Source organism: Sminthopsis crassicaudata, chromosome 2 (genome assembly GCF_048593235.1).
Source record: "Sminthopsis crassicaudata isolate SCR6 chromosome 2, ASM4859323v1, whole genome shotgun sequence".
NCBI classification, from domain to species: Eukaryota; Metazoa; Chordata; class Mammalia; order Dasyuromorphia; family Dasyuridae; genus Sminthopsis; species Sminthopsis crassicaudata.
This window is the reverse complement of record NC_133618.1, coordinates 271,562,720-271,585,536: the sequence shown is the minus strand read 5'-3', so window position 1 is coordinate 271,585,536 and position 22,817 is coordinate 271,562,720. Positions and strand designations below refer to the sequence as shown.

Genomic DNA, 22,817 nt, shown 5'->3' with positions numbered 1-22,817 from the left:
CCTGAACTGAAAGGTTCATCAATTTATATCTAAGGAAGTATATCTGGATATAGAAAGGAAGGCAAAATGTTAATCTTTATTGGGGGAATAAAACTGTGTTTATAGCCTATTAGGTACTTATCACATACAAGCACTGCTAACATAGAAAGCAACATTCAAATGTTGAATTTGGCCAGTGGCACACCCATAAAACCCATAAAGGAGAGAGCATCAATGGCTCTAGTGTAGCAGAGAAATCAGGAAAGATGAGGCCTGGGAAAAGACTAGGCAAATTTGAAATTAAGAGGTTGTTGGTAACCTTGGAGAGAGGTGTTGCAATTGAGTAATAAGGTCGGAAGCTAGATTTTAAAGAGGTAAAGATTAAGAAAATGAATAAGTGCAGTTACTAGTGTAGATAGCTCTTTCTAACAGGGTTTGGTTGAGCAAAGCCTGTCATCAATCACTGAGCTGGCTGACTAGCCATTGTTCTAAAAGGGATATTTTACAAACTCAGCATGACCTATATCAACAAACAAGACAAAGCACATTATTTGAAAAGACCAACTGAGAGTTGTCAGTGCCTCCAGGAAAACTATAAAAACTTGGGCCCACAATAGCCCTGAGAGGCCAGTAAGCCAGAACCACTGTGAATAGCTGAGCCTTGCAACTTTATTGATCAAAAGCTAACTAGAATTTGTCAAGGGAAGTTCAGAATAACAGTTCATGAATTTTCAGGTGAGTACCTTTGGAGAACATTCATCTTCTCAAGCTGTTGTCCTATATCCTCATCCCTTTTTCAGCTAATTTCTTAGGGGGAAAAAAAAAACCTTTCTACTCTCCTTATTTCCACTTCTTTCTCAATTCTATTTATAACTCAATTCTCTTTATAATTTGGTTTCTGATCTCAACTTTCAATTGCAATTCCTGTTTCCAAAGTTACCAATGATTTCTTTTAATTCACAAATACAATGATCTTTTCTCAGGCCTCATTCTTCTTCATCCCTCTGATGCATTTGACACTTTTGACCACCCTCTTTTACTTTCTCTTTTTCAAACTACATGTCCTAGAAATATTTAAAACTAAACCTGCCCAAAATACATTATCTTTCCTGAATTAGCCATTTTTTAGACTTCTCTATTTCTATCAAGAGCACCAATATTATTCTAAGCTCCCAGATAACTAATTTCAGTGGTATACTCCCTATCCATCATCCCAATAAGTTGTCAAATCTTAATATTTTTGCCTTCTAAGAAATTTTTACTTCTGATTCTTTCTCTCTACTCATGTAGTAGCTACTACTTTAGCTCTACTCCTCACCATCCCTTTCCAAGATAATAGCAACAGGTTTCCAGTTGTACTACCTGTCTTACATCTCAATATTTCAATCCATCCTCTGTACCAAAGTGACTTTCCTTAAACACAGATCAGACTATGTCAGCCTGCTACATGATAAATTCCAGTAGATCTCTATCTGTAGGATAAAATATAAACTCTTCCGTTTGATATTTAAAGTCCTTCACAATTTTGTCTCAACTTATCTTTTCAACTTCATTGTATATTATTCTCCTTCCCACACTCTACACAATCCAAGAAAAGTGACCTTTTCTTTCTTCAACTTTTTCTTCCTTTTTTGCTGGACTATGCATATTTGTTATGATGGTTTTTATTTTGGAGGGAGAAATGCTAGATGTTTGGATAGAAAAACAAGAAGGAAAAATAGGCCTAGATTACAGTGATGATTGAGAATGTCTGACTTTATCTAAAAGGATGAATTAACCTTAAGAACCTAACTAAAAAGATTGTTCAAAACAAATCAGTCTGAACAGAAGAACCCGTGTATCTAGGGAGAACACACAACTTATTTCAGGCCAGAACCCAGAGAAAATTGTAGCAACATAGCACCAAGGCAAGATAGCCAAAAAGGAAATGAACTTGGTGCCTCAATAGAAAATCATTTTTCTTTTTCATGTGTTGAAAGAACTAAATCAAGATCAGACTCTATTTTATGATCTGTACATTATTGTACTGTAACATTCTTGATAAGGCTTAATTAAGCCAGCTTTAAGAGTAAGATTTATAATCTGTAAATTCCCTATTCCTCCAAAACTGAGATAGGAGACTTAAGTTCCCCCATTCTGTATGAGCTAAAGTTTCCCTTTCTTGGATGAACGTGATAACTGTCTTATCTAAACTTCATTAATTATAGTCACTTTTTAACTTTGGCCCCAGACAATAGAAAGGAAGAGAGTGTACTGCTTAATATTGTCACGTACGTAGAACACCCAGTGTGTTCTTGCAAAGCCATAGACTTGTTAAATTGACAACTGCTTACTTTGCCAATAAATTGATCATTCGTGGAACTTTTGTCTCTCTCCAAGTTTGTTGCTCACAACAGCTGATAACCCAAATGAAACCTGAGTGAGAGACTACTGTCCTTAAGAGAACTTCCTAGGCTATTCCTGTAGATTTTTCACCAAGCTTCCCTAAGGAAAATCACCTGAGAAAAGGACTTTCTCTAGATTATCAGCCCTGAAGTGAGGAGGACCTGAGTTCAAATCTGACCTCAGACCCTTAACACTTCCTAGCTGTGTGACCCTAAGCAAGTCACTTACTCCCAATTGCCTCAGAAAAAAAAAAAAAAAAAAAAAAAGGACTTTCTCTCAGGTGTCATAACCTTCCAAGCCAAGGTAAGATCCCCTCAACCAAAGAGTGCTGTAAGGTCCCCCTTAACCAGGTAGAGTTTCAGGGGAACTCTTAATTACATAGACTTGTAGGGGAAATAAATTGTTTGGGGGAATCTGAAAAGACAAAGTTTTTCTCCTGGGTTTATCTTGGTCTAAGTATGCACTGTGGTAGAAAGTCTAGAGGGGAAGAGTTTCAGTGCAATTTTTCCAGCAAGCAGAGAGTTAATTCTCTAATCTTTAGTGGGGATTAAAGAGGAAGACTTTGCTAGTGTTTCTGTGTATCTAATGGTGTTTTTGTATCTTGATAGAATGAACTTTCTCCTGGACTTGGATATAAACAGGTCACCCATTTTGACACCATGATTGATAGCAACTGCCCCCAGACTGTCTTGAAAATAGTATTGTGATATCAGTCTTGAAAGCAAAAACTACCAAATGAAATCAGTGAACTGCCATTTTGGGGCTTTCTGGGTTTAACTTAGATTTGGAGCCCAAGAACTAGGCCTGAGATAGTGTTCTCCAAAAGGCAGCTGTGCTCCCTTGGATAGCTAATCTGAGCCTTAGTAACAAGTGCCAAGGGATTCACATGAACCATGTCAGCTCTTGGGCAGGGATCTCCTGGGACAAAGTAAAAACAAGGGTTTTATAATTTTTTAGAAAGAATGGGATCTAATGATCCCATTACAAAAGGAACCTTTCTGGAAAATTTTCTAACAACATGGTACTGGGGCAACTTTTCAGTTCAACTGGGAATGATGGGGAAAAAAACCCAACCCATTAAATTATATGAGATTTAATCTAAAACTGCCAGAGCTCAACTGATAAGGTACCCAGTATGGCACTTTCGATTATTGTAAACTTAGAAAAAGACTGGCTATTGAAAAATCTCATCCACATCAAATTAAATATTGAGATTGCTGGGGAGATCTGTCTAATGGATTTTACTCATCATCCCATAATGGGTCTGTTTCTTTCCATCCTGCTCCCACGTCTCCCTTTTATCCTCTGCCTCTTTGGCTTGTTACTTCTCTTATTTATTCTCCTAAAGTAAGGGGAGAAAATCTCCTTTGAAACACAAAGACAATCTACTGGCATTTTTCCAACTACAAGAGCTCTGGATCCTATTAAACATCATCAGCTTTTCAGTTTCTGACCTCTTCATCTGCAGAACAGATACTCCAAAATTTGATGAGAATCCTGGAGATATTATTTCCCAGATATAACCTATCTTTAGGACATGTGATCTCACCTGGAGAAATATGCCTGATTTAATGAAGACCCTATTGTCCCCAAGAGAAAGAACTGCCATTAGGCAAGCACTGGTAAGTATTGCTCTTGCTGTTCCAGGAGGTCTTCCCAATTGGCCTTTATATGATCTGTACTGGAACTCTAATAGCCCAACTAATTACACCATGCTACTATAGGCTAGACTCTTTAATTTAGAGTATAGAGATTTGTGCATCTGCTTTGAAAATTAGAGCAAATTTCAAGATTTCAAGAAGAGAATGAAACTCTCTCTATATATGTTATATGACAGGTGGTGTAAAGGTGCAAAGCTATATACAGGGTTGGAACCAATCAATCCCAAAGATGTGAAAATTCAGCCACTGTTAGCCAATCAATTCCTGAAATATGGAATTACTTCTATAAGAATTCCCTGGGTTGGCATGAAAAAAAAAATCAGTGAACTAAAAAAGAATAGCTAGCTTAATGAAGGAAAAGGCAAAGCGAAAGTATAACCCAAACTGAAAACCCAGGTAATTTTGACTCTTGCCCAAACACTTCTGGCTTTCTTCCAACCTCCTTAAGGAAATCAGGAGACTTGAAAATGTTTTTCTTCTCAGAAAAAAGACCATCTTGCTGTAAATTTAAAACAGGAAAGGTGGGATTCAAAGAACAGAAATGGAAATAAAGAAAGCCTTCCGAGGGTACAGGGGTAAATCTATGGTATAAAGGTTTAATGAGAACAGGGACCATAAATAAGGAATTTGTTTTCCCTGATCCTGATATTCTTATATTCATTCCAATGGTTGCCTCTTCCTAAGTTGATTAAACCCCATGTTACTATTAAAGTTGGTGACACAATTTAGAAACTGGAGGATCTGCATAAATAGATTAGAGGAACAGAGAATAGTCTACCTATCAGACCTGTGGAGGAGGAAGGAATTTATGACCAGAGGAGAACTAGAGATCATTATTGATCACAAAATTGAAGATTTTGGTTACATCAAACTAAAAAGTTTCTGTACAAACAATACTAATGCAAACAAGATTAGAAGGGAAGCAACAAATTGGGAAAATATTTTTAAAAGTAAAGGTTCTGACAAAGGTCTCATTTCCAAAATATATAGAGAACTGACCCTGATTTATAGGAAACCAAACCATTCTCCAATTGATAAATGGTCAAGGGATATGAACAGACAATTCTCAGATGATGAAATTGAAACTATTTCCACTCATATGAAAGAGTGTTCCAAATCACTACTGATCAGAGAAATGCAAATTAAGACAACTCTGAGATACCACTACACACCTGTCAGATTGGCTAAGATGACAGGAACAAATAATGATGAATGTTGGAGGGGATGTGGGAAAACTGGGACACTAATACATTGTTGGTGGAGTTGTGAAAGAATCCAGCCATTCTGGAGAGCAATTTGGAACTATGCCCAAAAAGTTGTCAAACTGTGCATACCCTTTGACCCAGCATTTTCCTTGAATTCAGGAGGACCCGAGTTCAAATCTGGAGTCAGACACTTAACACTTCCTAGCTGTGTGACCGTGGGCAAGTCACTTAACCCCAGCCTCAGAAAAAAAGAAAAAGAAAAAGAAAAATCAGATCTAGAAAAAAAAAACAAAAACCTGAGAAGGAAAACAAAATACAACCAAATATCAACAGAAAGCGTGAAAATGCTAGGTTGTGGTCCACACTCAGTTCCCACAGACCTCTCTCTGGGTGTAAATGGCTCCCTTCATCACTGAACAATTGGAACTGGTTTGAATCATCTCATTGTTGAAGACAGCCATGTCCATCAGAATTGATCGTCATATAGTCTTATTGTTGCCGTGTATAATGATCTCCTGGTTCTGCTCATTTCACTCAGCATCAGTACATATAAGTCTCTCCAGGCCTCTCTAAAATCATCCTGCTGATCGTTTCTTACAGAACAATAATATTCTATAACATTCATATCCCATAACTTATTCAGCCATTCTCCAATTGATGGGCATTCACTCAATTTCCAATTATTTGACACTACAAAAAGAGCTGCCACAAACAGTTTGGCACATACAGGTCCCTTTCCCTCCTTTAAGATCTCTTTGGGATATAAGCTCAGTAGTAACACTGCTGGATCAAAGGGTATGCACAGTTTGATAACTTTTTGAGTATAGTTCCAAATTGCTCCCCAGAATGATTAGATTTGTTCACAACTCCACCAACAATGTATCAGTGTCCCTGTTTTCCCATATCCCCTCCAAGATTCATCATTATTTTTTCCTATCATCTTAGCCAATCTGACCGGTGTGTAATGGTATTTCAGAGTTGTCTTAATTTGCATTTCTCTGATCAATAGTGATTTGGAACACCTTTTCATATGACTAGAAATAGTTTCAATTTCTCCAACTGAAAATTGTCTGTTCATATCCTTTGACCATTTGTCAATTGGAGAATGGCTTGAACTATTATAAATTTGAGTCAATTCTCTATATATTTTAGAAATGATGCCTTTATCAGAATCTTTGACTGTAAAAATGTTTTCCCAGTTTAGTACTACCCTTCTAATCTTATCTGCATTAGTTTTATTTGTACAAAAAAAAAATTTTAACTTAATATAATAAAAAATTATCTATTTTGTGATCAATGATGATCTCTAGTTCTTTTTTGGTCACAAATTCCTTCCTTCTCCACAGATCTGAGAGGCAAACTATTTTATGTTCTTCTAATTTGTTTATAATCTCATTCTTTATGTCTAGATCATGAACCCATTGAGACCTTATCTTAGTATATGGTTTTAAGTGTGGGTCAATGCTTAGTTTCTGCCATACTACTTTCCAATTTTCCCAGCAGTTTTTGTCAAATAGTGAATTCTTATCCCAAAAGTTGGGGTCTTTGGGTTTGTCAAACACTAGATTGCTATAGTTGTTGACTATTTTGTCCTGTGAACCTAACCTATTCCACTGATCAACTAATCTATTTCTCAGCTAGTACCAAATGGTTTTGGTGACCACTGCTTTATAATATAGTTTTAGATTGGAACAGCTAGGCCATCTTATTTGATTTTTTTTTTTCATTACTTCCCTTGAAATTCTTGACCTTTTGTTCTTCCAGATCAATTTTCTTGCTATTTTTTCTAGGTCAGTAAAATAGTTTCTTGGGAGTTTGATTGTTATATCACTAAATAAATAGATTAGTTTAGATAGTATTGTCATCTTTATTATATTCGCTCGACTTAAGAGCACTTGATATTTTTCCAATTGTTTAGATCTGACTTTATTTGTGTGGAAAGTATTTTATAGTTTTGCTTATATAGTTCCTGACTTTCCCTTGGCAGATACATTCCCAAATATTTTATACTATCAACAGTTATTTTAAATGGAATTTCTCTTTGTATCTCTTGCTTGGATTTTGTTAGTGATGTATAAAAATACTGATGATTTATGTGGATTTATTTTGTATCCTGCAACTTTGCTGAAATTGTATATTATTTCTAATAGTTTTTTAGTTGATTCTCTAGAGTTCTCTTAAGTATACCATCATATCATCTGCAAAGAGTGATAATTTGGTTTCCTCATTACCTACTCTAATTCCTTTAATCTCTTTTTCTTCTCTTATTGCCAAAGCTAACATTTCTAATACAGTATTGAATAGTAATGGTGATAGTGGGCAACCTTGTTTCACCTCTGAACTTATTGAGAAGGGTTCCAGTTTATCACCATTATATTTGATGCTTGCTGATGGTTTTTAAGTAGATCCTACTGACTATTTTAAGGAAAAGTCCATTTATTCTTATACTCTCTAGTGTTTTTAATAGGAATGGATGTTGAATTTTATCAAATGCTTTTTCTGCATTTATTGAGATGATCCTATGGTTTTTGTTAATTTGGTTATTGATATAGTCAATTATGCTAATAGTTTTCCTAATATTCAAGCAGCTCTGCATTTCTGGTATAAATCCTTCATAGTCATGGTGTATTATCCTGGGGATGATTTTCTGTAATCTTTTTGCTAATATCTTACTTAAGATTTTAGCATCAATATTCATTAAGGAAATTGGTCTATAATTTTCTTTCTCTGTTTTCAACCTATCTGGTTTAGGGATCAGTACCATCTCTCTGTCATAAAAGGAATTTGGTAGGATTCCTTCATTCCCTATTTTTTCTAATAGTTTATATAGTATTGGAGTTACTTGTTCTTTAAATGTTTGGAAGAATTCACATGTAAATCCATCTGGTTCTGGGGATTTTTTTTCTTAGGGAGCTGACTAATACTTGTTCTATTTCTTTTTCTAAAATGGGACTATTTAAGTAATTTATTTCCTCTTCTGATAATCTTGGCAATCTATATTTTTGTAGGTATTCCTCCATTTCACTTAGGTTATCAAATTTATTGGCATAAAGTTGGGCAAAGTAATTCCTAGTTATTGCTCTAATTTCCTCTTCATTGGTGGAAAGTTCTCCCTTTTCATTTTTGAGATTAACAATTTGATTTTCTTCTTTCCTTTTCCTAATCAAATTAACTAAAGATTTATCTATTCTGTTGGTTTTTCATAAAACCAACTTTTAGTTTTATTTATTAATTCAATAGTTTTTTACTTCCAATTTTATTAATCTCTCCTTTTATTTTTAGAATATCAAGTTTGGTATTTGATTGGGGATTTTTTATTTTTTTTTTTTTTGCTAGCTTTTTTAGTTGCAAGCCCAATTAACTGATTTTTCTCTTTCTCTAATTTATGCAAGTAAGCATCTAGAGATATAAAATTTGCCTTTATTACTACTTTGGCTGCATCCCACAAGTTTTGGTTTATTGTCTCATTATTGTCATTCTCTTGGATGAAATTATTAAATTATGTCTATGATTTGCTGTTTCACCCATTTATTCTTTAGGATGAGATTATTTAGTTTCCAGTTACTTTTTGGTCTATTTTCTCCTGGCCTTATATTGCATGTGATTTTGATTGCATCATGATCTGGAAAAAAATTACATTTACTATTTCTGCCTTTCTGCACTTGATTTTGAAATTTTTATGCCCTAATACATGGTCAATTTTTGTATAAGTTCCATGAACTGCTGAGAAAAAAAGTAAACTCTTTTAATTTTCTCCATTTAATTTTCTCCAAAGATCTATCATGCCTAACTTTTCTAACATTTTACCTCCTTAACTTCTTTCTTATTTATTTTGTGGTTTGATTTATCTAGTTCTGAAAGAGCAAGATTGAGATTTCCTACTAGTATAGTTTTGCTGTCTATTTCTTCTTGCATCTCTTAACTTCTCCTCTAGGAATTTCTGTGTTATACCACTTGGTGCATATATATTTAGTATTGATATTGCTTTGTTACCTATGGTTCCTTTTAGTAGTGTGTATTTTCCTTCCTTTATCTCTTTTAATTAGATCTATCTTTGCTTTTACTTGATCTGAAATCAGGATTGCTACCCCTGCTTTTTTTTTCCTCACCTGAAGCATAATATATTCTGCTCCAGCCCTTTATCTTCACTCTGTATGTATCACTATGCTTTAAATTTGTTTCTTGTAAACAACATATTGTAGGATTATGGCTTTTAATCCAGTCTGCTATCAGATTCTGTTTTATGGGAGAGTTTATCCCATTCACATTCACAGTTGTTAAAATAACTAATTCTGTATTTCCTGCCATTTCCTGCCATCTTATTTACCTAGGGTATTTTGCTTTTGATGACCACCTCCCTCAAATAGTTTTCCCCCTTTAGAGCCTCTCCCACTGTTTTATACCTTTCCCCTAATTTTTCTTTTTTCTCTTCTATTAGTCTTCCCCTTTCTTTTCCCCCTTTCCCTCCTACTTCCCTATAAGGTGAGACAAATTTCTTTATGATACCAAATATGTCTGACATTCTCTCTTAGAGCCAAATCTGATGAGAATAAGATTCACACAATGCTCATCCCCCTCAATTCTTTCTCTCAATTATAATAGGTTTTCTTTGCCTCTTCATAAGAAATGATTTCCCCTTATTTTACCTCCTTTTTCCTCTTCTTCCAGTATGATCCCTTTTCCACCTCTAGATTTTTTCATATTATCATAATAAAATCAAATTATATCTGCATTCTCTAAGTATACCCATAACAGAAATATAGTTCTGAAGAGTTCTTTCCTTTTTACCTTTTTATGCTTCTCTTGAAGTTTGTGTTTGGAGATCAAATTTTTTGTTCAGTTCTTGTCTTTTCATTAGGAACAGGTGAAATTTACCTATATCATTGACTGTTTATCTTTTTCCCTGCAAAACAGTACTCATTTTAGCTGGATAGTTTATTCTTGGCTGTAATCCCAGTTTCTTTGCTTTTTGGAATATCAGATTCCAGGCCCTTCGATCTTATAAGATGGAAACTTCTAGGTCCTGAGTAATCCTAATTGTGGCTCCTCAGTATTTAAATTGTTTCTTTCTGGCTGCTTGCAATATCTTTTTCCTTCGTTTGATAGTTCTGAAATTTAGCCACAAGATTCCTTGGGAATATAATTTTGATGTCTCTTTCAGGAGAGGATCAGTGTATTCTTTCGATGGCTATTTTACCTTCTGATTCTAAAATATCAGGGCAGTTTTCTTTTATAATATTCTGTAAGAGAATATCTAGGTTCTTTTTTTCATCATGGCTTTCAAGAAGACCAATAATCCTTATATTGTCTCTCCTAGATCTATTTTCAAGGTCAATTGTTTTTTCCTAGGAGATATATTTTCTTCTATCTTTTTTTGTTGTTGTTGTTGTTTTTGTTTGAGTAATTCTTGAAGTCTTATTGAGTCATTCACTTCCATTTGTTCAATTCTAATTTTTAGTGTGTTATTTTCTTCAGCTACCTTTTTTAGCTCCTTTTGCAATTGGCCAATTAAATTTTTTTGTTCATTGCATTCTTTTTCCAGTTTTTCTATCCTTCTTGCAATGATCTCATTTAATTTCCCCATTTTTCTTCTAACTCCCTTTTAAGATCCTTTATGCAATTTTCAAGGAAAGCCTTGTGAAATGGGGACTAGCTCATGTCTCTCTTTGAAACTTCTCCTGGAGTTGCTCTGCCTTTAGGAACTTCAAGATTTGAGGTCTGTTCTTCACTTTCTCTATAAAAGCTGGTGAGAGTTCTCTTTTGTTTTTTACTCATTTTTGTAAGGCTTGAGGTCTGTTTAATGCAAAGGAGTGGCAGTTGCTTTAATTTGACCTGGGCAGTTCTGCTGATTGATTTCCAGTGCTGGCTAATGGTCGCTAAATCTAGCATTTTTCCGGAGCTCAGTGGTTTACAATTTGTCTTTTACAAAAGGCAAATCTGCCAGACCACCTGCTTGCAACCAGGACAGAGTGACGTAAGAGGCTTGCAGAAGATTCCCAGGTGCACGGAAGCTACGATGCTCTGATTCCTGGCCCCAGCTTCTTGCCCTGTCTTCCTGTGCTGCAGCTTGGATTTGGCAGACTGTCCCCCTGCCCAGTTGAAACAGGCCTGTTCTGAAGTTCTTCCAAGGTAAATTCTTCTAGAAATGTGTTCTACTCCAAATATTTGTGGATTCTTTGACTGATTAAACCTCAGTGAAGAGGAATAATCTGATCTTGGTTTGAGAGAAGGTCAGAGGAGGTTACAGGGAGTCATGTCTGACCTCTGCCATCTTGGTTCCACCCCTAGAAGTCCAGATTCTCTTTTTCTTATTCCCTGTTGTGATGGATTTTTCTTTTTTTCTTTTTATGGGGGGATGTGAATATAAAATAATAGCTTTTTATTTTCAAAATACATGCAAAGATAGTTTTAAACAATCACCCTTGCAAAATCTTGTGTTCCAGATTTTTCTTCCTCCTTTTCCCCCACTCCCCTCCCCTAGACAGCAAGTAATTCAGTATAAGTTAAACATATGGAGTTCTTCTAACCATATTTCCATATTTATTATGCTGCACAAGAAAAATCAGATCAAAAAGGGAAAAAAATGAGAAAAAACAAAAAGCAAGCAAACAACAACAACAAAGGTGAAAATACTATGTTGTATCCACATTCAGTCCCCATAATCCTCTTTCTAGTTGCAGATGATTCTCTCCATGTGATTGATATTTCAGAGACTTTCTAGATTTTCAAGGACCTTCTGAAGAGAAATTTCTCTCCTATCTCCTGTCTAGGATCAGAACACTCAAGAGAATCTTCATCTTTCACCTAAAGTCTCTGATTCCTTATAAGCCACATCGTCTTCAGATATGGAATTATTAAAATCAGCTCTCCCTGTTACTATTAAGACCAAAGGAGTATCTCCGTTCTCTACCAATATGCCTTGTCAAAGGAAGTTATTGAGAGTATCTCACCTATTATTAATTCTCTGAGAGACTAAAGTATTATTGTTCCATGCAAGTCACCTTTTAAAACTCTCATTCTACCCTTTAAAAAAATCTAAGCCAGGCCCTGATATTAAGCCTGTTTATCAATTTGTGCAAGATTCATATTGTGCATAGAGGTCCACTGGTGCCCAACCTAGCTACAACTGTCTCTCCCACTCCCAGTGGATGATGTCTGTTTTAATGTGTTAGACCTTTACTCAACTTTTTTTTTTTTTTTTTTTTTTCCCCAGCATTACAATTCACTCAGATAAACAGAACCTGTTTGCCTTTCCCTGGAAGAACATTCTCTGGAGTTCTCACCTGCCTCAAGGGGTTGTAGAGAGCCGCACCCTGTTCTCTCATATCTTAATCCTAGACTTAGCTTCTATTACTTTGGAGGTCTCTGCTCTGGTGCAGTACTTTGATGGTCTTTTATTAGCAGCACTCAAAGTGGAGACCTGTCAGGAAGACAGATGCCATCTTTTCCAGCTTCATCAGAGAACTCCACCAAGTCTCAAAATCAAAGGTGCAATGTCTCTCCTTCAAGTGGACTATCTCGGTTTCACCTATCTGCCAGCAGCTGCTCTGTTTCCCCCAAATGAATCGGGATTCTTCAACAACTGTCTGCTCCTAAGACTAAGAAATGTCGCTATTCTGGGAACAGCCAAATACTGCCAACAACAGATTCCATCTTTGGGTGAGATTATTCAACTTTTAATTTCTTTGACTAAAAACTCCATTAAGAACCTTTACAACTTGAACCTCAACACTTTACTGCCATGAGTGAACTCAAGAAAGCCTTGGGATCCTCAGATTACAGTAAGCTTTTTTTTCACTTTTATTTAGTGAGCATAGAGGGTAGCCTCTGGTGTCCTGACTCAAATGTTTGGACTCCATTTGCCCAACAAATTGTTATTCTGAACAACTTCCTACTGTGGCTGCTGAAGCAGCCCCCTGCCTAGGGAGAAAGGCTCAGGATTTGCTTTTGGATGGATACACTTCTGATGGCGCAGTGCCTCCATGAAGTTGAAGTTCTCTTACTTCAACAGAGAACTCACGTATTTGTTTTTTCAGATTAGAGACTTCTAGGTATGAAGTTACCTTGCTAGGGAGAGAGAATATTACTCTTAAATGGTGTACCTTCCTTACCCTGCTATGTTACTTCCCCATTTGTCAATCTCTCAGGAAGCACTGTAATGCTATTCCTTTGTATGCAATATCTGAAAAATTTCCTTGGAGAATCCTGATTCTCAAGTTTCATATACCAATGAACTCTCTTTTACGATAAATTATGCACATTAAACTGGTGTTACCCTGCTCTTAGACCACCACACCATATAGGTAGCCTCTCTGACCTCAGTGCCTTGCCCCATGTACCTTGTCAACAGTAAAAGTGCCACCATCTATACTGACTCACAGACGGGGATTGGTGTCTGGTTGGGATAAATGGCTGCAAAGAAGCTTTCTGACCTCTGCCAGCAAAGTCATGAATGAGATAAACTCCTACAAAACTATCAGCTGCTCCGGCCATTGTTCATATCCTGCTCATACCAATGGAACGGATCCTGCCTCCCATTCCCCTAAAGGGTCCTAAATATATTGTTCACCTTTCCTGTTTTGGTGAAGACAGTTCGGATCTTGTCTACAACAATTCTGAAAAATGGAAACAGTGATTTTTAAGCTAAACAGATAATGGGGTTTGGGGACCATGAAAGGCAAGCCCCTCTTCCCTCCTCCACTACCAGGTATGTATTTTCTGTTCAGAAATAGGGGCCATTCTGGCACTCAGGGATAGTCCATATGGTCGCATAGGTTATCATTGTTGCAGTTCACATTTGTTCTGCTTTTCCCATTTGCCAAGCACTTAATTTATATGCCTTCTGAGCCATGGCCTTTGGGGTCACCCTTTAGCACAAATTCCATTTGAACATTTGCAAATTGATGTTTTATATATGACCAAAGCTAGCCATTATACAGTTTTCCTTGTTGTTGATCAACTTACCCAGTGGGTTGAATAATTTCCTGGCTTCAAAACCACAGTTGCCTCTTTTGCTGAAGTCCTTCCCACACCAGGCAGAAGTAAATGACTTGCCCAGGTCACACAGCTAGTGAGGCTCAAGTGTTTGAGGCTGGATTTGAACTGAGTATGTCCTGACTCCAGGGCCTGCTAAAGTTCTTTGACTTTTAAGAAATTCTAGGACATGTTTAACCTATATTGAGTTGCTTGCTGTCTTGGGAAGGGAGAAGGGGATGGAGAGAAGGAAAAGAATTTGGAACACAAGGTTTTGCAAAAGTGAATGTTGAAAACTATCTTTGTATATATTTGGAAAAAGAAAATGCTATTTAAGAAAAAGAAAAAAAAAAAAAAAGAAATTGTGGAAATTGAAGAGATAAACCTAGAAAATAGAAGGTGGAAGGGAGAATTCTGGAAAGATGGCTGAGTAGGTCAGAAAATTCCAAGCTCTCAAGATTTCTTTCAAGACAAAACTGCTCTAGAAAGGAGGGTTGGTCCATGAGAAGTGTAAACATCTCTCCGGGCTAGTTCCACTGAAACAACAAACAAAGAACCCTGGAGTCAGCTAGGTTAGAATGTAGCTTCAGCCCAGCCACAGGAACTTTTATCTCCCCAGAAATGTAGGGAGTTGGGGATCTGAATCCAGGAAAACTGAAGAACCCTGTACTGATAAGGAATGGCAGGCCCGGAAGAGAAGGAACCAATACAGTTAGGGTAGGATCGCTCCTGGCTTTGGGAACTTACAGGAGGGCAGAGATCTTACTTTAGGTTCCAAGCTCTAGGGGAGAACTGAAGAAGGAACTGAGATCAGGCACCATCCCCCCCCCCACACACACACAGACACACAAGACTAGAGGTGATTATACCACTAATCTCTTATTTTAAAAAATGAGTAGGCAAAGGAGAAAGAATTCAACCATAGAGAGTTATTATCTGACTAGGAAAGACAGGTTCATCTTCAGAGAAGAATACTCAAATGAAAAAAAACTCTCCCACCCAAAAGTCAAAGGTCGCTTGCTTAAAAAGAATTCATAGAACTGAAAAAAAGAATTTAAAAATCTAATGAGAGAGACTGAGGAAAAATTAAAATAATAATAATAATAACAACAACAATCTAAAAATCCCAAGAAAATTATGAAAAGAAAAATCAAACAATTAGAAAAGGAGATCCGGAATTTTAATGGAGAAAATAACTCTGAAAATTAGAATTGAGAAGGAGAAGCTAATAGTCTCAGGAGAACAAGAAATAACAAAACATAATATAAAGAATGAAAAAATAGAAGCAAATGTAAGATATCTCATAAGAAAAACAATAGATGTGTAGAACAGATCAAGAACAGGAACCATAAGTATAATTAGACTACCTGGAAATTATGATTTTAAAAAGAATCTTGACATAATAATGCAGGAAATAATTAAAGAAAATTGCCTTGAAGTTTTAAAACAAGAGGGGAAAGTAGAAATAAAAAAAGCCCCACTGATTACCACATGAAAGAGATCCTACAAAGAAACCTTTTAGGAACATCACTTCTAAATTTCGAAGCCCCCCAGATAAAGAGAAAATTTTTATAAACAACAGCAATAAACAATTTAAATATACTGAAGCCACAATTAGAAGCACATAAGACCTATCAGCATCTACAATAAAAGACTGAAGATCTTGCAATACTACATACTGAAGATCAAAAGAACTAGGATTGTGGCCAAAGATATCATATCTAGCAAAACTAACCATATTCCTAAATGGGAAAAAAAAAAAAATGGTTTAACAAATTTGTCAGACTTTCAGGATTTTCTTGCAAAAAAGCCAACCCTGAATTTTATAGAAAATTTGACATATAAGAAATATAAGGCACATATCAAAAACTAATTTTAAGAGACTCTATAAGGACAAACTGATTAGGCTTTATATGTGGAAATGTGTACCATATATCTAAGACTGTTATTAATAATTGGATAATTCAAAAGAAAGATTAGGGTACAGCTGAGTATGATGAATCTAAAAAAAATAAAACTCTGTGGAAAAGGTAAAAACAATAATTATGTGTTTGTGGCAGCCCTCTTTGTAGTGGCCCAGAAACTGGAAACTACGTGGATGCCCATCAATTGGAGAATGGCTGAAAAATTGTGGTATATGAATATTATGGAACATTATTGTTCTGTAAGAAATGGCCAACAGGATGATTTCAGAAAGGCCTGGAGATACTTACATGAACTGATGCTGAGTGAAATGAGCAGGACCAAGAGATTATTATATACTTCAATTAACAATACTATATGACAATCAATTCTGATGGGACATGAGATGAGATCAACAAGGAGATGAACCAAATCAGTTTCAAGAGAACAGTAATTCACTGAACCAGGCTATACCCAGCAAAAAAACTCTGGGAGATGACTATGAACCACTACATAGAATTCCCAATCCTCTATTTTTGTCCACCTGCATTTTGGATTTCCTTCACAGGCTAATTGTACACTATTTCAAAGTCCGATGCTTTTTTATACAGCAAAACAACTGTTTTGGACATGTATACATACATTGTATTTAATTTATACTTTAACTTATTTAACATGTATTGGTCAAACCTGCCATGGGGGGGGGGGGGAAGGAGGGGAAAAATTGGAACAAAAGAGAGAGAGAGAGAGAGAGAGAGAGAGAGAGAGAGAGAGAGAGAGAGAGAGAGAGAAGGGTATGAAACCTCAAAATCTAAAGAATAAGAGATAAGGCTGGGTATAGAAGGGTGCATAGATTAAAGGGAATGGGATAAAGTCTGAAGATTAATGGGATAAAGAGGAAGGGGAAAAAAGGGCAAGAGGATAAGGGAGGAATTTTTAAAAGGTTGAGGGTGTGTGTTAAGTACTAGCAAGCTAGCAGATTGAAGTAAAGTAGAAGAGTCAGCAGGGATAGGAAAAATAGATATACACAAACATAATAATGATTAGGAACAGAATTTGTATTGAATGTTGGAGGGGATGTGGTAAAAACACAATAAATAAGGAGAATATGAAAAGATTTGCCTTTTCAGTGCCCAGCATTAACTTAGCTGAGCCTTATAAAAGATATGGATGGACAGTTTTGCCACAGGGAATGAAAAACAGCCCTACTATGTGTCAAATGTATGTTGCTACGGCTCTTACTCCAGTAAGAAAAGCATTTCCAAAAGTAATGTTATTCCATTACTTGGATGATATATTGGGATGTGCACCTGAGGAACAAATGTTAGAAGCATGTTTACAAAAGACCATAGAAACACTAAGGAATTACAAATTGCACATAGCTCCAGAAAAAATTCAAAGACATGCTCCTTTTCAATATTTAGGATATGAAGTATACACTTAAGGTGCTTACAGTACAAAAACTTTCCTTAAGAACAGAGAAGCTAAACGTCTTAAATGATTTTCAGAATTTGATAGGAGACATTCAATGGATGTGTCCAGTGTTAGATTTGACTACTTATCAATTGCAATCATTATATGATATTTTAAGGGGAGACAGTGCTTTAAACTCACCACACCAGCTTACAAAAGAAGTTCAAGAGGCTTTGAGAGAAGTTGAACTGGATTTATCCAATGTGGTTCCAAAAACCCTTGGAAATATTAGTTTTTGCTACACAAGAGGCACTTACAGCAGTCCTACATCAAGGAGACAGTGTGATAGAGTGGGTGAACCTCTCAGCACAACCAGAACAAAGCCTTACTCCTTACCCAGTGCTTGTGGTTAGAATTTTATTAAAGGCCATTAAGCTAGCAGTACAATTATCTGGGATAAGACCTGACAAGATATACACCTTTTATACTAATAAACAAATTAATGTATGCTGTGAAACCATCCCAGAGTGGCAAATTTTATTAGCCATGGCTCCAAATTTTACACATGGTCTCCATTAAAGATAACCAGACTGTTACATAATTGGCAATGGATTCTTGAAGAAAAGGTTTCTAAATTTCCTCTTAAAGGACCAACTATCTTTACAGATACATCCAAACATAATATTTGCTCTGTATACTCTTGTGACTTAACTATAAAGAGAGTAGTCAGAACTCCTTTTCAGTCCACTCAGCAGAATGAATTGTATGCAATCATTCTAGCTCTTACTTATTATCCAGAAGATATAAATGTACTATCTGATTCAGTCTATTTAATAAGTGTGGTATAAAGAATTGCCACAGCCCAAATAAAATTTGTAGCCTCTAATATATATCAGCTCTTTAAGGAATTTCAAGAGCAAGTGAGAAAGCATCCAGATAAGATTTATATCTTGCATGTCCACTCTCATAATGAACTTCCAGGTCCTATTTTTGATGGTAATTCAAAGGCAGTTCAATTCAAAGAGACAGCCCGAGTGGTCACTGAATTCCTTATACAAGCATTTGCAATTATGGGTGTGTCACAAGCAATAAAAACAGACAATGGATCTGCATACACTTCTAAATATTTTGCACACTTTTGTGCATAGTATAAGATTTTACACACCACTGGCATACCCTTAATCCTCAAGGACAGTCAATAGTAGAGAGGACAAAGAGACATTAAGACACTCCTCCAAAAACAAAAGAAAGGAGAAGCCACAGGTAACCCTAGAGAACTTCTAAATCTAGCTCTTTATACTATTAACTTCTTGATTTTTGACAAAGATGCACTGGCTCCGGCAGACAGGTTTTATAACCCACTAGAAGGGCAGTGTCCAGTGCGTGCAGCTCCACTATCTTTAGATAATTGCCAGGTGATGTGGAGAGACCCAGAAAGTGGTGAATGGAAGGGACCAGATAGATTAACTGCTTGGGGGAGAGGGTTTGCTTGTATCTCTACAAATGGAGAAGGAATCAGATGGGTGCCAACGAGCTGCATTCTCCTTGTCCATCAGAGAGAGACAGAGCAGACCCTTGAAACGAAGGAGAAGACCCAAGAAATATCGGGTGGTTCCGTCGCTGACTGTGCCCACCACTGAAAGAGCCTTTCAGTTATGGCATTTGACTCATGGATATCAAAAATTGTTGGACTTCCAAAGGATATGAACAGACAATTCTCAGATGATGAAATTGAAACTATTTCCACTCATATGAAAGAGTGTTCCAAATCACTACTGATCAGAGAAATGCAAATTAAGACAACTCTTAAGATACCACTACACACCTGTCAGATTGGCTAAGATGACAGGAATATATGATGAATGTTGGAGGGGCTGTGGGAAAACTGGGACACTAATGCATTGTTGGTGGAGTTGTGAAAGAATCTGGCCATTCTAAAGAGCAATTTGGAACTATGCCCCAAAAGTTATCAAACTGTGCATACCCTTTGATCCAGCAGTGCTACTACTGGGCTTATATCCCAAAGAAATACTAAAGAGGGGAAGGGGACCTGTATGTGCCAAAATGTTTGTGGCAGCTCTTTTTGTAGTGGCTAGAAACTGGAAAATGAATGGATGTCCATCAATTGGAGAATGGTTGGGTAAATTATGGTGTATGAATGTTATGGAATATTATTGCTCTATAAGAAATGACCAGCAGGATGAATACAGAGAGGTTTGGAGAGACTTTCATGAACTGATGCTGAGTGAAATAAGCAGAACCAGAAGATCACTATACACTTCAACAACAATACTGTATGAGGATGTATTCTGATGGAAGTGGATATCTTCAACATAAAGAAGATCCAACTCACTTCCAGTTGATCAATGATGGACAGAAACAACTACACCCAGAGAAGGAACACTGAGAATTGAATGTAAACTGTTAGCACTACTGTCTTTCTACCCAGGTTACTTATACCTTTGGAATCCAATTCTTAACGTGCAACAAGAAAATTGGATTTACATACATATATTGTATCTAGGTTATACTGTAACACATGTAATATGTATGGGATTGTCTGTCATCTAAAGGAGGGAATAGAAGGAGGGAGGGGAAAATTTGGAAAAATGAATACAAGGGATAATGTTATAAAAAATTACTCATGCATATGTACTATCAAATTTTTTTATAATTTTATACTTATAAAATTAATTTTAAAAATTGTTGGACTTCAAAACCCTCAGGAATCATTGGATTCTCTGAGACATGGTAAGACTGTTGCAAGACTTAAAAATCTGCAAGAATAATTGGATTCTCTAACATATAAAAAGACTGTTGCAGGACTTCAAAAACTTGCAGGGATCACTGGACTCCCTGACACGTGAAGCAATGGACAATAGATTGGTTTTGGATTATCTCTTGGCTGCTGAAGAAGGCAAGTGTGACTGATGTTTACATACCCTCCTTCTGGAACTTCTGGAAATCTTTTACAAGATCGTGTTGATTTATATTGTTATATCACTATTTGCATGTACAATTCATGTTTGTTATATCACTATTTGCATGTTTGTTATATCACTATTTGCATGTACAATTCATGTTTGTTACACCACATTGAGCCTGCACCGGCTGTGGGGAGAGTCATCACTAATAACCTGTGCGTTATTGCTATGGGCTTGTGTAATACCTCCCATGCTGATGGGTTTGTGCATACCTGTTTCTAATAAGACCCTTTAGCCCCAAACCCGCTAGCAATCCCCACTTCCCTTTGGTGCTTTTCATCTCCTTCCTGAGATGTCAGGGAGGGCGTGATTATATCCTTTTTAGTGTGTTCACCTCCCTTCCTGAGAAGTCAGGGATGGCGTGACTACCTATGTTCTAAAACAAAAGAAAATGGGAGATGTGAAGGGCTGAAACTCTTGAGCTAATGCACTGGGATCAGACAATCAAGCACTTGAGGCTAATTACCGATTGGACAATACTTTATAAGAATTCGCTTGGAAAATGGCCTTTCCTATTATCCTGTGCTGACCAATCATTTGGTGTATACAGAGAATTGTGGGAGGGACTAGGAAGTGGAGGAAGACTAGCCACACTGACTCTGGGAGGGAGAGGAAAAGGTGAGGTGGCAGAGATTCTGTGCCCATCCCCTTGACTGCTAAAGAACAAGAATAAAGACTTTTGCTTATCCTGACTCTGGCTGATTCTAAGATATCCAGGGTGCTAATGCGGTCATCACAGATACATTGTTAGCAGAATTGTGAATACATCCAGCCATTCTGGACAATGATTTGGAACTATGCTCAAAAAGTTCTCAGACTGTGCATACCCTTTGATCCAGCAGTGTTACTACCTGGGCTTATATCTCAAAGAGATCTTATAAGAAGGGAAAGGGACCTGTATATGCTAGAATGTTTGTGGCAGCCCTCCTTGTAGTGGCCCAAAACTGGAAACTGAGTGGATGCCCATCAATTGGAGAATGGCTGAATAAATTGTGGTATATGAATGTTATGGAACATTATTGTTCTGAAGAAATGACCAGCAGGAAGATTTCAGAGAGGCCTGGAGAGACTTACATGAACTGATGCTGAGTGAGATGAGCAGGACCAGGAGATCATTATATACTTCAACAACAATACTATATGATGATCAATTCTGATGGACGTGGCCATCTTCAACAATGAGATGATTGAGGCCGGTTCCAATGATCTTGTGATGAAGAGAGCCATCTACATCCAGAGAGAGTGGGACTGAGTGTGGATCACAACGTAGCATTTTCCCTTTTATTATTGTTTGCTTGGATTTTCTTTCTCATTTTTCCCTTTTTGATCTGATTTTTCTTTTGCAGCAAGATAATTGAATAAATATGTATACATATATTTTAACATATTAAACATATATTAATTACTTGCCATCTAGAGGAGGGAATGGGGAGTAGGAGGGGGAAATTTGGAGCACAAGGTTTTGCTGGGGTCAATGTTGAAAAATTATCCATGTATATGTTTTGAAAATAAAAAGCTTTAATAAAAAAGGAATAGAATTTATTAAGGGAGACAAAAAAAAAAAGCAGGAGTAGTATTCATTGATCAAAAGATTAAAGTTAAAATAAATTCAATAAAAAATGTCAGCCATGTCAGCAATGTTAATATTGTTTTAGACTGTCCAAATATTGGTGAGGTATAAATAATGAGTTGGTGGATTTAGAAAAATATGTAAAGGTTTGGATCTAAGAAGGATGATGCTATCCACCTTCAGACAAACAATGGATAAACAAGCACAGTATAACCTTACATATACATATGAATGTATATTTATATGTATGTATATTATTATACATATTTATGTATGTATATGTGTGTGTATGCCACACAAATATATCTATGCTTAACTATAACCTGCTTGAAGGAAGGGGAGAAAGAAAGGGGAAAAAAATAACAAAGTAAAAAGTGTACATCAGAGAACAAAAGAAAACCTAAAAGGAAGCAAAGAAGAGATGGAGAATTCTGAATGCAATGTACTTTATTATTATGTTTTCTTGAAATGAATATTTATTGTTATATATTTTGAATTCTCTGATGTTCTGCAGTGCACATGACAATTATTTTTTCCTTTTGTTTTTTTTTTTTCTATTTTGTATTTAAGATTTTTTAAAAATACATTAAAAAAGAAAAAAAGAAAATGGGAGGCAGGAAGGAGGTACAGGTGGTGGGAGTGATCACCTAAACTTGCTTAGCAAAGCAAACTCTGCCCAGGCTAGGCAAGCATATCATTAATGGATTGGGTTTAGGATCCATGTTCAAACCCTGCTTCTAATGAA

At 36.4% G+C, this 22,817-nt stretch overlaps 1 long non-coding RNA gene across 1 annotated transcript; it reads left to right on the top strand.

The window, feature by feature from the left end:
• The first annotated feature begins 515 nt into the window (after nucleotides 1–515).
• On the top strand, nucleotides 516–21,856 carry LOC141555972 (uncharacterized). Its single transcript, XR_012486397.1, has 4 exons — nucleotides 516–714; nucleotides 11,162–11,359; nucleotides 12,444–13,937; nucleotides 19,075–21,856. It is a non-coding gene; the product is annotated as an uncharacterized LOC141555972 (long non-coding RNA).
• Nucleotides 21,857–22,817: the final 961 nt, after the last annotated feature.